The following is a 17,425-nucleotide window of genomic DNA, read 5'->3' on the forward strand; positions in this document are numbered from 1 at the left end:
ATTCCTGTAGACACAGAAACAAGATACACTGACTCAGGAAGAAATAGAAGATCTCACAAACCAATCACAAGTAAAGAGATTCAATCAGTCATCAAAAATCTTCCTGCAAAGAAAAGCCCAAGGCCAGATGACTTCACAAGGGAATTTTATCAAACATCCCAAAAAGAAGTAACATTAATCTTGCTCAAGCTTTTCCAAAAAAACTGAGGGCAAAGGAACTCTACCTAACTCACTTTATGAAGCTAATACCATTTTAATACCAAAACCGGGCAAAGATGCTATAAGAAAGGAAAAATACAGGCCAATCTCCCTAATGAGCATGGATGCAAAAATTCTCAACAAAATATTAGCAAATCATATCCAACAACACATTAAAACAATAATATACCATGAACAAATGGGATTTACACCAGGAATGCATGGATGGCTCAACACAAGAAAATCAATTAATGTAATACAGCACATTAACAAATCAAAAGGGAAAAAATCACATTATCATCTCGATTGATGCTGTAAAAGCATTTGACAAAATTCAACATCCTTTTCTGATAAAAGCACTCCAAAAGATAAGAATCGGAGGTAACTACCTCAATTTGATAAAGGGAATATATGAAAAACCGATAGCTAGCATCGTACTCAATGGAGAGAGACTGAAAGCCTTCCCCCTAAGATCAGGAATGAGTCAAGGATGCCCACTGTCACCACTATTATTGAACATTGTGCTAAAAGTTTTAGCTTGAACAATCAGGCAGGGCAAAGAAATAAAAGACATTCAAATTGGAAAGGAAGAAATAAGGCTTTCATTACTTGCAGATGATATGAAAGTATACTTGGAAGACCCTGAGATATCTACAGCAAAGTTACTTGAGCTAATAAAAAAATTCGGCAAGGTGTTGGAATATAAAATTAATGTGCAAAAATCAGTAACATTTCTATACACAAGCAATGACCTAACTGAGGAGTCAGTTAAGGAAAAATTCCTTTCAAAATAGCAACTAAACAAATCAAGTACTAGGAATGAATTTAACTAGGGACGTAAAGAACTTATACACAGAAAACTAATTAACGTTGCTAAAAGAAATCAAAGAATATCTAAGTAGGTGGAAAGATTTTCCCTCCTCATGTATAGGAAGGCTAAATATAGTTAAAATGTCAATTTACCCAAATTAATCTACAGATTCCAAACAGTACCAATCGCAATTTCAACAACCTACTTTGAAGACTTGGAAAAGGTAGTTACCAAACTCACCTGGAAGGGAAAGAGACCCTGAATAGCTAAAAGCATCCGAAAAAAGAAGAATGAAGTGGGAGGATTAACATTCCCTGACTTTAAAACCAATTATAAAGCCACAGCGGTCAAAACAGCATGGTACTGGCACAAAAATAGAGAGTGCAGAAATAGACCACCAAATCTATGGTCAACAGATTTTTCACAAGACCCCTAAATCCTCTGAACTGGGACAAAATAGTCTTTTCAGTAATTGGACATGGAAGAACTGGATATCAATAGCCAAAAGAATGAAAGAGGACCCCTATCTTATACCCTACAGAAAAATTAACTCAAAGTGGATCAAACACCTAAATATAAGAACTAGCACCATAAAGCTTCTAGAAGAAAATGTAGGAAAACATCTTCAAGACCTAGTAATAGGAGGTAGCTTCCTAAACTTTTCACTGAAGACACAAGCAACAAAAGAAAAATAGATAAATAGGAACTCCCCAAAACCAAATGCTTCTGTACCTCAAAAGAGTTTCTCAAAAAGGTGAAGATGCAGCCAACTCAATGTAGAAAATATTTGGAAATCACATATCAGACAAAGGTTTGATATCTTGTATACACAAAGAAATCATACAACTCAACAACAACAAAAAAAGAAACACCCCACTTATAAAATGGGCTAAAGATATGAATAGGTACTTTTCTGAAGAGCAAATACAGATGGTTCAAAAGCACATGAAGTGATGCTCATTTTCATTGGCTATAATGGAAATGCAGATCAAGACTACAATGAGATACCACCTCACACCTATAAGAATGGCTGCTATTAAACAAATAGGAAACTATAAATATGGAGAGGATATGGAGAAATGGGACACTCATGCACTGCTGGTTGGAATGTACAGTGGTGCAGCCAGTATGGAAGACAGTTTGGCGGTTCCTTAGGAAACTAAATATCCCTATGACCCAGCAATAGCACTACTTGGTATATACCCAGAAGAGCTGAAAGCAATGACATAAACAGACATTTGCATGCAGATATTCATAGCAGCATTATTCACAATCACCAAAGGATGGAAACAAACCACATGCCTGTCAACAGACGAGTGGATCAACAAATTGTGGTATGTACATATGATGGAATATTATGCAGCAGTAAGATGAAATGATGTCCTGAAGCACATGACAAGATGGATAAGCCTTGAGGACATAATGCTGAGTGAATTAAGCCAGATGTAAAAGGATAGATACTAAATAATTCCACTTTAATGACCATCATAAAGGTATAATCAGAGACTTATAATACAGAATATAGGGGACTTAGAGATACATAGAAGCTAGAGATGGGTGAACGGTTAGGTAGTGAGGTTGAACTCCAATGTAAGGGAATAAATAGAAGTGAAGGTGGTTCTCTAGTGGGTCTATAAGTAATATTACCATACTAAAGATGAACAAGATCTAAAGGGATTGTATAGACCTACATGTCCCACTGAGTGACACTAGGAAATTGAATTAGTTCTTGCAAGAATTACTTCAAAGGTATGATTCATGTACAAAGTGTGTTTAAGTCCAGGGTACAGGGGGAAACTTCTATTGCATGATATGGGCTATGTTCAGAAGGAAACCATCAGCACTACCACAGCAAGAGCAGAGGTAGATAATGGTGATAGGGACAAGAGTTAACAAGAGTTAGATTTCCTATTTAGTAGGGATATGTTTATTTGTTTTCTTTCTCTTGGGAACAATGAAATTATCTAAAATTGAGAATGTTGATGGACTGCGGATCTTGGGCACTCTACATGAACAATTGAAGCACAGGGAGCCCAGAATAAGAAAGAGGTTCTTTAATCCAGTATAGATTAATGTAATGGCTGGATACATCCTAGAGTATATTAAGCAGGTAATCAAAAAATACTGGCAACATTCCTTGATAGATGGGGGAAAAATATGGAACTATTAACCCTTACCATCAGGGAATCCCCTGATACTGTGTCAAACTTTAGGGACACCCTAATCAATAGGCCATGCCCTTGATCCTGAGGCTTACTCTTGTGAAATTTATGTAGGTATCAGAGAAGCAAAGACCACCTATAAGTATGCCTAAGAGTTACTTCTGGAGGACATCTGTTGTTGCTGAGATGTGGCCTCACTCCCTCTAAGCCCAACTCTGCAAGTGAAATCATTGCCCTCTTCGCTTCGTGGGCTATAACATCCAGGGGTGAAATTCTCCCTGGTGACATGGGAGATGACTCCTAGGAAAAGATATGGCCCTGGCACTATGGAATCAACAATGCCATCCTGACCAAAAGGGGGAAAAGAAGTGTAACTAACAAAGTATCAGTGGAAGAGAGAGTTCAAATAGAGTCTAGAGGCTACTCTGGAGTTTGCTGTTATACAAGCTTCAGTTAGACCTTGCTACCTGTCATAACCTGCCAAATCCCAACCAGGACCATTCCAGCCAGTACTGAAGAATACCTAGGGCAATATATAAGATTTCACAAGGATTCTAGGCACTAGAGTACTTTCCAGAAACCTACAACCTCCAGATGGGTCCCTGGATCAGATAGGTCCTGAAACCTAGAGGGCCCAGCCTTTCCATCAGATAATTCCATCTCCCTACCCCATAATAGTGACAGCCCCTTCCAATATAAAAAAAATTAGAATGGCCATAGCCTAAACACCCCTAATGAGAGGGATAGAAAGATCAAAGATTATGGTGGAGTTATACAGAGAAGATCGGATTTAACAAATGAATATGATTGCTGTATCATTAACTTGCTATCTCTTTTAGACTCCATTATCTTATAGCAACTAGAAGTAAACACCTAAAACTGTGAAACTGTAACCCATGTCAAACTCTGAAATATGTCCTACTAATTGTGGTGCTGTGCTCTGAAATTTATTGCTTTTTGTATATGTTATTTTTCACAAAAAGAAAAGAGAAAATATTAATGCCTTCTAGCCTCCTATATTCTGGAGCAGCTAGAAGGAAAAAAATCTGAGAGGATGGTATGGTAGCTCATGACAAACTCTGGGATCTTTCCTGTAACTACTTGTTGAAGAGTCCTTTGAAAACTATTTTTTTTTCTTTCTTTGCTTTGTATATATATTATACTATACAATAAAAAAGTTTTTAAAAATTTCATTTGAACTTCTGCCCTCCTGAATGATTTCAAGTTACATTTTTTAAAATTATGTTTCTGATTCTCATGTTATAATTTATTTTAGTGCCCTTTTATTAAAATGGTAAGAAACTGCATTGTAATAACTTCCTCTCATTTTCCACAAACTTGAATATCTTATTAAAGGTCTTGTTTATTGCTAAAAGAAAAAACAATCAAGGTATCCTGGTAAATCACTTAGTCATGCCTTCACCACAATAATGTATATGAGGACATTTCCATTTCTTCAGCAAAGAATCCCACACCCCTCCCCCATATACTGAGTAATTGACATTTAGCTTTGGCATAATTACTTTATTACATTCAGTGAAAGCATATTACAATGTTACTGTTAACTATAGACCCTAGTTTGCATTGATTTTATTTTTCTCATATACCATCCATTTTCAGCATTTTGTGATTTTAGCCTTCATTCATTCTCCCTCATGCAAAAACATTCTTATATTTGTACATTTAATCACCATCATTGTCCATTTTAGTCATTGCTAAGTTATACCATCCCAGTCCTTATCTTCTCTCTTTTCTTCTGGTGCCATACATGCCCCAGCCCTCCTCCTTCAACCATACTCACGGTACTTACAATATTGTGCTACCATCAGGTAATATTGTGCTATCCATTTTTGGATCTTTACAATCAGTCCTGTTTCATATTCTCTACTCCTTCTGCATCAAATGCCCAATCTCTACCCTCTTTCTATCTTTTTTCATAACCTGTGTTCTTAGCTTTATCTCTTAAAGTTCATTCATTAATGTTTGCTCATATTGGTGAGAACATACAGTATTTTTTTTCTTTTTTTTTCTACCTAATTTTATTCAATAAAATTTCCTCAGGTTTCATCCATGTTGTTACATGCTTTTTTACTTTATTCTGTCTTACAGCTGCATAATATTCCACTGTGTTTTTATACCACAGTTTGTTTACCCCTTGTCCATTGATGGATGTTTGGGCTGTTTCCATCTCTTGGAATTCATGAATAATGATGCTATAAATATCGATGTGTAAATGTCCATTTGTGTCATTGCCTTCTGTTCCTCTTAATATATATCTAGTTATGGGATCACTGGATTATACAGCAATTCTACACTTAGCTTCCTGAGAAACCACCCAAAGGCCTTCTAAAGCAGTTGCACCATTCCATATTTCCACCGAAAGTGAGTGCCTCTTTCTACACTCATCTTCTCCAGCCCTTGTCATTTTCTACTCTTTTTCTTTTAATGGCCATTCTAGAAGGCTTGAGATGATATCTCAATGTGGTTTTGATTTGCATTTCCCTAATAGCAAGTGAGGTTGAGCATCTTTTCATGTGCCTTTTAAGCATTTGTATTTCTTCTTGTGAAGAGTGTCTGCTCATGTCTTTTGCCCATTTTTGAAATTGGGTAGCTTGCCTTTTTGTTGTTGGTTGTAGAATCTCTTTACATATTCTGGATATTAAACACTTGCTGATGTGTGGTTTCCTAATATTGTCTCTCATTGTTTAGGCTGCCTTTTTACTTTCCTGACAAAGTTCTTTGATGCACAGAAGTGTTTAGTTTTGATGAGATCCTATTTATCTATTTCTTTATTCATTGCTCATGCTTTGGGTGTAAGGTCTAGGAAACCACCTCCTGTCACAAGATTTATAAGATATTTCCCTATATTTTCTTCTAAAAGCTTTATGGTATCAGCCTTACCATTCAGGTCTTTGATCCATTTTGAGTTTTATTTTTGTATGGAGTGTGAGATACGGATCCTCTTTCATTCTTTTTCATATGGATAGCCAGTTCTCCAAGCACCATCTATTGAAGAGACTTCTCTGTGGCTTGGCTTGACTGCTATGTCAAAGATCAATTGTCCATAGATGAGAGGGACTATTTCTGAACACTCAATTCAATTCCATGCATCTGTATATCTATCTTTATGCCAATATCATGCTATTTTGACCACTGTAGCTTCGAAATATCTTTAAAGTCAGATAGTGTGGGACCTCCCACTTCATTTTTCTTTCTCAATATATTTTTAAGTGTTTGGGGCACCCTGCCCTTCCAAATAAATTTGGTTATTGGTTTTTATATTTCTGCAAAGGAAATTGTTGGGATTTTAATTGAGGTTACATTGAATCTGTAAATCAATTTAGGTAGAATTGACATCTTAACTATATTTAGTCTTCCAATCCATGAACAGAGTATGCCCTTCCATTTATTTAGGTATTCCATGATTTGTTTTAGCAATTTCTTGTAGCTCTCTGTGTATAGGTCTTTTGTATCTTTAGTTAAATTTACCCTTAAATATTTCATTCTTTTGGTTGCTATTGTAAATGGAATTTTTTTCTTGATTTCCTCCTCAGATTGCTGATTTTTGGGTGTTTACCTTGTACCCTGACACTTTGCTGTACTAATTTATTAGCTCTAGTAGCTCTGTTGTAGGGTTTTCAGGATTTTCAACATATAGTATTATGTCATCTGCAAACAATAAAGCTTTTACTTCTTCCTTTCCAATTTGGATGCCTTTATTTATTTTTCTTTTCTAATTGCTCTGGTTAGAACTTCCAGCATGATGTTGAATACCAACGGTGACAGTGGGCATCCTTGTCTTCTTCCTGATCTTAGAGGGAAAGCTTTCATTCTTTCCCCTTGATAATTATGTTACCTGTGGGTTTTTCATATATTCCCCTTATCGTGTTGAGGAAGTTCCCTTCTATTCCTATCCTTTGAAGCGTTTTCATCAAGAAAGGATGTTGAATTTTGTCAAATGCCTTTTCTGCATCAATCGAGATGATCATGTAGTTTTTCTGCTTTGACTTATTGCTATGGTGTGTTACATTAATTGATTTTCTTGTGTTCAAACAGCCTTGCATACCTGGAATAAATTCCACTTGGACATGGTGTATAATTCTTTTAATGTGCTGCTGAATTCGATTTGCAAGTACTTTGTTGAAGATTTTTTTTTTTTTTTTTTTATTTTTTTTTAAAGGAAAGACAGAGAGAAGGAAGGAAGGATAGAAGGAAGGAAGGAAGGAAGAAAGGGAAACATTTCCAAACATTTTCTTGCTTTATTGTATTTTGTTTTTCCGTTTTTGTTACATGGGCTGGGGCCGGGAATCGAACCGAGGTCCTCCGGCATAGCAGGCAAGCACTTTGCCCGCTGAGCCACCGCGGCCCACCCTGTTGAAGATTTTTGCACCTATATTCATTAAAGAGATTTGTTTGCAATTTTCTTTTCCTGTAGTATCTTTGTCTGGTTTGGGTATTAGGGTGATGATGGCTTCATGGAATGATTTAGGTAGCTTTCCCTCCCCTTCAACTTTTTTTTTATTAGTTTGAATAGGATTGGTATTAATTCTTTCTTGAATGCTTGATAGAATTCACATGTGACGTCATCTTGTCCTTGGCTTTTCTTTTTTTGGAGTTTCTTGATGGCTGATTCAGTCTCTTTACTTGTGATTGGTTTGTTGGGGTCATCTATTTTTCTCGAGACAATGTTGGTTGTTCATGCCTTTCTAGGAAATTGTCCATTTCATCTATGTTGTCTAGCTTATTAGCATATAATTGCTCATAGTATCCTCTCCGTATCCACTTTATTTGGGGGGGGGGCTAAAGTTGTGTCCCCCTTCCATTTTTTACTTTATTTATTTGTCTCCTGTACTTTTTTGTCAGTCTAGCTGAGGGTGCATTGATTTTATTGATTTTTTCAAAGAACCAACTTCTGGTTTTGTTGATTTTCTTGATTGTTTTTGTATTCTCAATTTCATTTATTTTTGTCTAATTTTCATTAAATCATTAATTTTGTTTACTTTGTGGTTAATTTTCTGTTCTTTCTCTGCTTCTTCCAAGTGAACATTTAATTCCTCAATTGCTAGTTCATCTTTTTTGATATAGGCATTTAAGGCAATCAATTTCTGTCTCAACACTGCCTTTCCTGCATCCTGTAAATTTTTTGGGGGGGGGCATGGGCAGGCACCAGAAACTGAACCCGGGTCTCTGGCATGGCAGGTGAGAACTCTGCCTATTGAGCCGCCGCATTGTCTGCCCTGCATCCCGTAAATTTTGATATGCTGTGTTTTTAATTTTCATTTGTCTCGAGATATCTACTGATTTCTCTTGTAATTTCTTCCTTGACCTACTGGTTGTTTAAGCATGGACTGTTTAGCCTCCATGTGTTTGTTAATTTTCTGCACCTCTGCCTGAAAATTGATTTCAGCTTCATTTCATTATGATCCAAGAAGGTGTTTTGTATGATTTCAATCTTTTCAAATTTAGGGAGACTTTTTTGTGACCTAGCCTAGTGTCTATCCTTGAGAATGATCATGAGTACTTGAGGAAATGTGTATCCTGCTATCGTGGAGTGTAATGTTCTGTAAATGTCTGCTAAGTCTAGTTCATTTATCATATTATTCAAAATCTCTGTTTCCTTATTAATCCTTTGCCTGGATGTTTTATCCATTGATAATAGCAGGGAATTGAAGTCTCCAACTATTACAGTAAGGGTGTCCACATCTCCCTTCAGTGTCGTCAATGTTTGCCTCATATATTTTGGTTCAGTGCATAAATATTTATGATTGCTGTATCTTCTTATTGAATTGTTCCTTTAATTAATTTATAGTGTCCTTCTTTTTCTCTTTTAATTGCTTTCCATTTGAAGTCTAATTTGTCAGATATTAGTTTAGCTACCTTGATCTTTTCTGGTTGTTGTTTGTGTGACATATCTGTTTCCAACCTTTCACATTCAACCTATTTTTGTCCTTGGGTCTAAACTGAGTCTCCTATAGATAGCATATAGATGAATTTTATTTTTAAAATCCATTCTGCCAGTCTATGTCTTTTGACTGGAGTATTATTCCATTAACATTTAATGTTTTACTGTAACAGCTGTGCTTTCTTCTACCATTTTGTCTTTTGGATTTTATATGTCATATCTAATTTTTTTCTCTTTTTACCTTTACTGATCCTCTTCATTTCTATACTCTTCTTCAGATCTCTCTCTCCTGTCTTTTCTTATCTGCCTTTAGTGCTCCCTTTAGTATTTCTTGCTGAGCCAGTCTCTTAGTTACAAATTCTCTCAGTGACCATTTGTCTGAAAATATTTTAATCTCCCCCTCTTTGTGAAGGACAGTTTTTCTGGGTATAGAATTCTTGGTTGGCAGTTTTTTTCTTTCAGAATCTTAAATATATCATACCAATGCCTTCTCACCTCCATGGTTTCTGCTGAGAAATCCACGTATAGTCTTATCAAATTTCCTTTGTATGTGATGGATTGCTTTTCTCTTGCTGTTTTCAAATTTTTCACTTTGTCTTTGACACTTGACAACCTGATTAATAAGTGTCTTGGAGTAAGTGTATTTGAATCTATTCTGCTTGGGGTACACTGCATTTCTTGGATCTTTAATTTTATGTCTTTCATAAGGGATGAGAAAATTTCAGTAATTACATACTTCATTAGTCTTTCTGCTCCTTTATCCTTTTTTTCTTCTCCTGGGACACCCATAAGCCATATATTCCTGTACTTTATGTTGTCATTCAATTCCCTGAGTCCCTACTCATATTTTTCCATTCTTTTCCCTATATTTTCTTTTTTTAAAAAAACTTCTTTATTGTATAGTATACATATATCAAAGCAAAGAAATAAAAAAGCAATAGTTTTCAAAGCACTCTTCAAAAAGTGGAATCTTATATATTGTCCTAAGTGTTCTTTTTTTTAGCCCAAAAAGAAGAGGCCAGAGGCAGCTGAAAAAACAGTAAGTCTTTCATGGGGGAAATTACTTACTCCAGTACTTTTCAGTTTTTTTTTTCCTACAATGAAGTTATGTAGGAACATGTCAGCATTTCTGAGACTGCCTTCATTGTATAGTCTACCCCAGGTCCCAGAATCAACTTCTGTTTCTCTCATTAGTCTGGGTTACTGGACTGCTTTAGTGTTGCAGCAGCAGCATTTTAATCCAAGATTCCCAGCTCAACACATAAAAGGATTCCTCATGTGTGTGGGCTCTTTCTTGAGGCAAATCCCCCTTCTTATATCTGATGAGCCCAAATAATCCAATTAATTTTCTTAAAAATAAAAATGTGCACAAATACCAAATACATGGATAAGTGTTCCAATACTTCTATTCTAGTTAACCAAGGAACAATTTTAGATTTGCTGCTCTTATTTTCATTTGTTTTTTGTGTTGGCATGGAATTTCACATTGTGGTTTCCATATGATTTCAATGCTGTAGTTCATAAGCCAGAGAATTTTCATTCTTGGGCCTAAATGAAATTATAACATAGATTATATATTGTTCATTATTTTCCTAAAGTTATTTTTAAGTACTAATTTAGTAAAAACATGGAGATTGGTTTTTGAGAAATAATTAAAAACATTTTTGAGGGTGTATGGATCTCTTTGGCAATCTGAATTCTAGAGGCTCTCTTAGAAAAATGTAGATATTTCAAACTACACCATCCGAGGGGTTCTTGTGTTAAAACAGTTGTCCATGACCCCTGTCAAAAGCCCCTGTTATATATATTTTCTGTCCTAAAATAGTAATAATCTCTAATAAGTGTTTAGCCTAAGTAAGGTAAGCAATTTTTAGTTTTCAAAAATCATTCCCTCATTTCCAAAATAGAGTAATACTTATCCTGCTTGTTATCCTAATTACAAGGTTATTAGAAAGTATGCTAAGATTTTGTGATAATTAATGTAGATTATTTAAAAACTTGAAATAATACTGTCCTGCCCAGAGTGTACTCAGTTTCATTTGTTTTAAATATGTATTAAGAGTTGGAGGAATAGTAACTAAGCAAACTTGCAAATCTTGGCATCTTAGAAGGCTTTTGTTCTACTCCATTCCCAGGGCCAGCTTGGGAAACTCTTCCTGCTTTACTGGTTTTATGGCCATATTGGGGCCTTTGCTGAAATGTTGTTCTTAACCACTCTTTAGAAAGTCCATACATGTTCTCTTTCCTCCACCATCTGGCTGCATTTTACTAGTCTCTTGAATGGGATTAAATGGTGCTGTGCTTGAAATCTTTGACTTTCTAATTTAATGGCCTTATCCATGTGTGCAGTAGTCAGCATTTATTTAGCCACTGTGTAATGTATCAGACTTACTCTGGTAACCAGCTTCTAGACTTAATTTCCTTCTCCTATAGTCCTTAGAGCTCCCCAAAGTCAGCAACCCTGAGAGAACTTCACGGCCCTTTCCCTGAATAGTGTCTGTTAGGTCCTTGCAGGGTGGGTTGTGTCTTCTCTGAACTCCTGCTTCCCCGGAGCTTTTCTTGAGGAACTTGTCAGGAGCTGAAGTAGCTCCCCTCCTGCTTGTGTATCTGGGCACTAGGCTAACCTTCCTTTCATTTTCTGGGCAGTTGGTGTATCCCGTGGACTTAACTGGGTGCTCTTCTCATGAGTTGGTTTTGATTTCTAAAAGAAGCTTGATCAAAGGAGGTCCTGCATTTGCCTAACACTCAGTGAAGTTGCAGGGCACAGCGCCACAGGGGCAGCTCTTTATGATCTGAGCTAGTATATCAGAACCTATTGGGTGGGCACAAGAGTTTCAGAATTGAGAGAGAGATTCACACAAAGGGGTAGAAATTTTGAAATTTTAAATTATGAAATATTGAATTATAAAATAGCATGTGCTATTTGTTTATTTTGCTGAAACTGCAGATTATACACACAGATTTCAGAGTTTTTAAAATGACTCTTTTTTAATAACTTTTTTCAAACTTTAGAAAAGTTGCAAGAATAAAACTAGTACAAATAACACATGTGTATCCAGTTTCACCTGCGGTTAACATTTTTGCCTGGTTTACTTTATAATTTGTGGGTGTATTCTCTTTTCTTTATTTATATATACACATATTTTTTTTCTGAAACATTTTAGAATGCTTCATACATCTTGGCCTTTTACCCCTAAATATTTAAGTGTATGTTTCCAAAGAATTAAAATATTTTCGTTCATAAGCACAGTACAGTAGTTTCAACTTAGGTTTAAAATTGGTAGAATACATTTGTATAATTCATATTCTAATTTATAAATTGACCTTATAATGTGTTTTCGCATATTTTCCCACTTCACTATAGAATTCAAGGTAAGATTAAGGTATTGAATCTAGTTATCATGTTTCTTTGATCTGGGGCACTTTCACAGCTTTTCTTTTTGCTGTTTTTGAAAAATGCAGTCTTCAAAGGGACTTTGTTCTCATGAGAGTTATAAAGAGACTAATCGCCTCACCATGGCATAATATGTGTTAGAATGTATATTAGCATTTTAAAAGCTTACACAGGTTATATAGCCCCATTATCCTGTGCAATGTTTAGACTTTTTTGAAGTAGTTGCTAACACTGAAAAATTGAGAGATATCATATAAGAATTTTGATTTCTAACTCCTTTTTTAGGGTACCTGGTTTTTAAATAGACAAATCTCACAATTCTAACTCCTTTTGACAAAAATCTGTCAGTGCTGGCCCACACCACAGTGGCCTAGGACTCTGTATGGTCTTTCACTTTTGGAGAGGACTTGAGTTATTTTGCCCCACTTATAGTACTTATGTGACCCCTGTGGGTATTTGAAATTGGAATCCCTGACATAGAATCAAACAAAGAAACAAAACCTTGAGTTTAATTTAACCCATTCATGCTGTTTTGATATTGTCTTTTTATGTGTGTCCAATACATAGCAATACCCACATTTTGGTTATGTTACATAAGATTTCTGCTGACTCATAGTCCCACTTATAATGTATCCAGAAGCCTTTCTCCCATCTTTAATTTTAAAATATCTTAGCCATAATCACATGGAATTTTTGTCCTGGATGGAATTTTTGTCCTGGGATCATAATTTCCACCTATCCACTGTTTTGAATTAGAGGTTTATAACAAAGCTGATACAGTAGAAGAGAATCTCTGTTAGCCACCAATTTCCCTTTTCGGTTGGAACTTTTTCATGAAAATCATCCTCTTTGGGAAAATCTTCAGCCCTTTACTTCTCTCTTTTCTTTGCTCACAGGAACCTGAAGGAGCACAAATCAAACCAAGGTGTTTTTTAGGATTGGTTCTGGCTGGGGATCGGCAGGTTATGATAGGTAGCAAGGTCTACCGGAAGCTTGTGTAAGAGCAACCTCCAGAGTAGCCTCTATTATTTCTCTCTGCCACTGATACTTTATTAATTACACTGTTCCCCTTTTTGGTCAGGATGTAATTGTTGATCCCATGGTGCCAGGTCTGGATTCATCCCTGGGAGTCATCTCCCATGTCGCCAGGGAGACTTTCACCCCTGGATGCCATATCCCACCTAGGGGGGAGGGTAATGCTTTCACTTGCAGAATTGGGCTTAGAGAGACTGAGGCCACATCTGAGCAACAGAGGTCCTCCAGAAGTAACTCTCAGGCATGCCTATAGGTAGTCTAAGCTTCTCTGCTACCTACATAAGCTTCGCAAGAGTAAGCCTCATGATCGAGGGAATGGCCTCTTGATTTTGGTGTCCCTAAAGTTTGACACAGTCTCAGGGGGTTCCCTGATGATAAGGTTTAATAGTTCTATATTCTTTATCCCATCCCTCAGTGAACTTTGCTACTTAATATACTCTAGGATGTTTCCAGGCATTACAATAATCTACACAGGATTAGAGGACCTCTTTCTTAATCTGTGCTTCCTGTGTTTCAGTCGTTCAAAAGAGCTATACACATAGCTTGAATTAGATTATGCACTACAGAAAACTTCAGTTCCAGACCAAATAAACCTTTCTTCCATTGGTCTCAAAGAGTATGTGTGGTTCTAAAACACAGACACTATCTTCTTACCCCTATGTTCTGAATTACTTTAACCCCAACCTGTTCGCCTTCACTCTTATCTCTAAATATTAGGTTATATATATAAAACAGCCTCTCAAAATCCAGAAATAATAATCACCATTCCAGATGTAATGTGTCTGCTCTAAAAGCTTACACTCTAGACCCCTGTTTTCTTATAAGCATTTTCTAAAGGTGACCATAGCATTGTTGTTCTTTTGTTTCTGGCTTATTTTGTCTCATCAAATGTCTCACATGTTCATTCACATCATTGCATGCCTCATGACATTGTTGCTTTTTGTAGCAGCACAACCTTTGTTCATAAGTATACACCATCATTTGCCAATCTACTTCTCTGCCAGTGCATCCTTCAGCCACCTGCATTCATTGGGCATCATGTACAGGGCCTAAAGTCCACAGTCTATCAACATTCTCAATTTTAGATAATTTCATTGTTCCCAAGAGACAGAAAACCAATAAACACACCCTTGCCAAATAGGAAATCTAAACCTCCTCTTAACTCTTGTCCCTCCCCCAATTATTTACCTCTGCTGTTGCTGTGGTAGTGCTGATGGTTTCCTTTTGAACATAGCTCATAGCATGCAATAGCATTTTTCCCCCTGTACTTTGGACTTAAACACTCTTTATACAAGAATCATATCTTTAAATTAATTCTTATGAGAACTCATTCATATTTCTAGTGTGAGTCTATAGACCTATAGACGTAGGTCTACACAACCCCTTCCAATCTTGTTCATCTTAATTGTGGTAATGTTACTTCTAGACCCACTAGAGAATCACCTTCGCTCCTATCTATTCCCTTACATTGAAACTTAACCTCATCACCTAACTGTTCACCCATCTCTAGCCTCTATGTATCTCTAAGTCCCCTATATTCTGTATTATAAGCCTCTGAATATACCTTTATGCTGGTCATAAAAGTGGAATCAAACAATAGCTGTCGTTTTGTGTCTGGCTAATTTTGCTCAGCATTATGTCCTCAAGGCTCATCCATCTTGTCATGTGCTTCAGGACATCTTTTTATCTTATGCTGCATAATATTCTATCGTATGTATATACCACATTTTGTTGATCCACTCATCTGTTGATGGGCAATTAGTTTATTTCCATCTTTTGGCGATTGTGAATAATGCTATGAACATCGGTGTGCAAATGTCTGTTGGTGTCGTTGCTTTCAGATTTTTTGGGTATATGCCAAGTAGTGCTATTGCTGGGTCATAGGACAACTCAATATTTAGTTCCATGAGGAACCGCCAAACAGTTTTCCATAGTGGCTGCACCATTATACATTCCCACCAGCAGTGCGTAAGTGTCCCAGTTTCTCCACATCCTCTCCAACGTTTATAGTTTCCTGATTGTTTAATAGCTGCCATTCTTATAGGTGTGAGGTGGCATCTTATTGTAGTCTTTTTTTTTATTAATTAAATAAAATTAACTAACAACATTTAGAAATCATTCCATTCTACATATGCAATCAGTAATTCTTAATATCATCACATAGATGTATGATCATCATTTCTTAGTACATATGCATCGATTTAGAAAAAGAAATAGTAAGACAACAGAAAAAGAAATAAAATTATAATATAGAGAAAAAATAAAAATAAAAATAAAAAATACAAAAATATATAAGAAAAAAACTATAGCTCAGATGCAGCTTCATTCAGTGTTTTAATATAATTACATCATAATTAGGTAGTATTGTGCTGTCCTTTTTTTTTTTTTTTAGAAATCATACCATTCTACATATGCAATCAGTAATTCTTAACATCATCACATAGATGCATGATCATCGTTTCTTAGTACATTTGCATTGGTTTAGAAGAATTAGCAATATAACCGAAAAAGATATAGAATGTTAATATAGAGAAAAAAAATAAAAGTAATAATAGTAAGAACAAAACAAAACAAAACAAAACAAAACAAAAACCTATAGCTCCGATGCAGCTTCATTCAGTGTTTTAACATGATTACTTTACAATTAGGTATTATTGTGCTGTCCATTTTTGTTTTTGTATCTAGTCCTATTGCACAGTCTGTATCCCATCAGCTCCAATTACCCATTATCTTACCCTGTTTCTAACTCCTGCTGAACTCTGTTACCAATGACATATTCCAAGTTTATTCTCGAGTGTCGATTCACATCATTGGGACCATACAGTATTTGTCTTTTAGTTTTTGGCTAGACTCACTCAGCATAATGTTCTCTAGGTCCATCCATGTTATTACATGCTTCATAAGTTTATCCTGTCTTAAAGCTGCATAATATTCCATCGTATGTATATACCACAGTTTGTTTAGCCACTCGCCTGTTGATGGACATTTTGGCTGTTTCCATCTCTTTGCAATTGTAAATAACGCTGCTATAAACATTGGTGTGCAAATGTCCGTTTGAGTTTTTGCCCTTAATTCCTTTGAGTAGATTCCCAGCAATGGTATTGCTGGGTCGTATGGCAATTCTATATTCAGCTTTTTGAGGAACCGCCAAACTGCCTTCCACAGTGGTTGCACCATTTGACATTTCCACCAACTGTGGATAAGTGTGCCTCTTACACCGCATCCTCTCCAGCACTTGTCATTTTCTGTTTTGTTGATAATGGCCATTCTGGTGGGTGTGAGATGATATCTCATTGTGGTTTTGATTTGCATTTCTCTAATGGCTAGGGACATTGAGCATCTCTTCATGTGCCTTTTGGCCATTTGTATTTCCTCTTCTGAGAGGTGTCTATTCAAGTCTTTTTCCCATTTTGTAATTGGGTTGGCTGTCTTTTTGTTGTTGAGTTGAACAATCTCATTATAAATTCTGGATACTAGACCTTTATCTGATATGTTGTTTCCAAATATTGATTCCCATTGTGTAGGCTGTCTTTCTACTTTCTTGATGAAGTTCTTTGATGCGCGAAAGTGTTTAATTTTGAGGAGTTCCCATTTATTTATTTCCTTCTTCAGTGCTCTTGCTTTAGGTTTAAGGTCCATAAAACTGCCTCCAATTGTAGGATTCATAAGATATCTCCCTACATTTTCCTCTAACTGTTTTATGGTCTTAGATCTCATGTTTAGATCTTTGATCCATTTTGAGTTAACTTTTGTGTAGGGTGTGAGATATGGGTCTTCTTTCATTCTTTTGCATATGGATATCCAGTTCTCTAGGCACCATTTATTGAAGAGACTGCTCTGTCCCAGGTGAGTTGGCTTGACTGCCTTATCAAAGATGAAATGTCCATAGATGAGAGGGTCTATATCTGAGCACTCTATTCGAT

The sequence above is a fragment of the Tamandua tetradactyla genome, chromosome X, assembly GCF_023851605.1.
Source record: "Tamandua tetradactyla isolate mTamTet1 chromosome X, mTamTet1.pri, whole genome shotgun sequence".
NCBI lineage: Eukaryota > Metazoa > Chordata > Mammalia > Pilosa > Myrmecophagidae > Tamandua > Tamandua tetradactyla.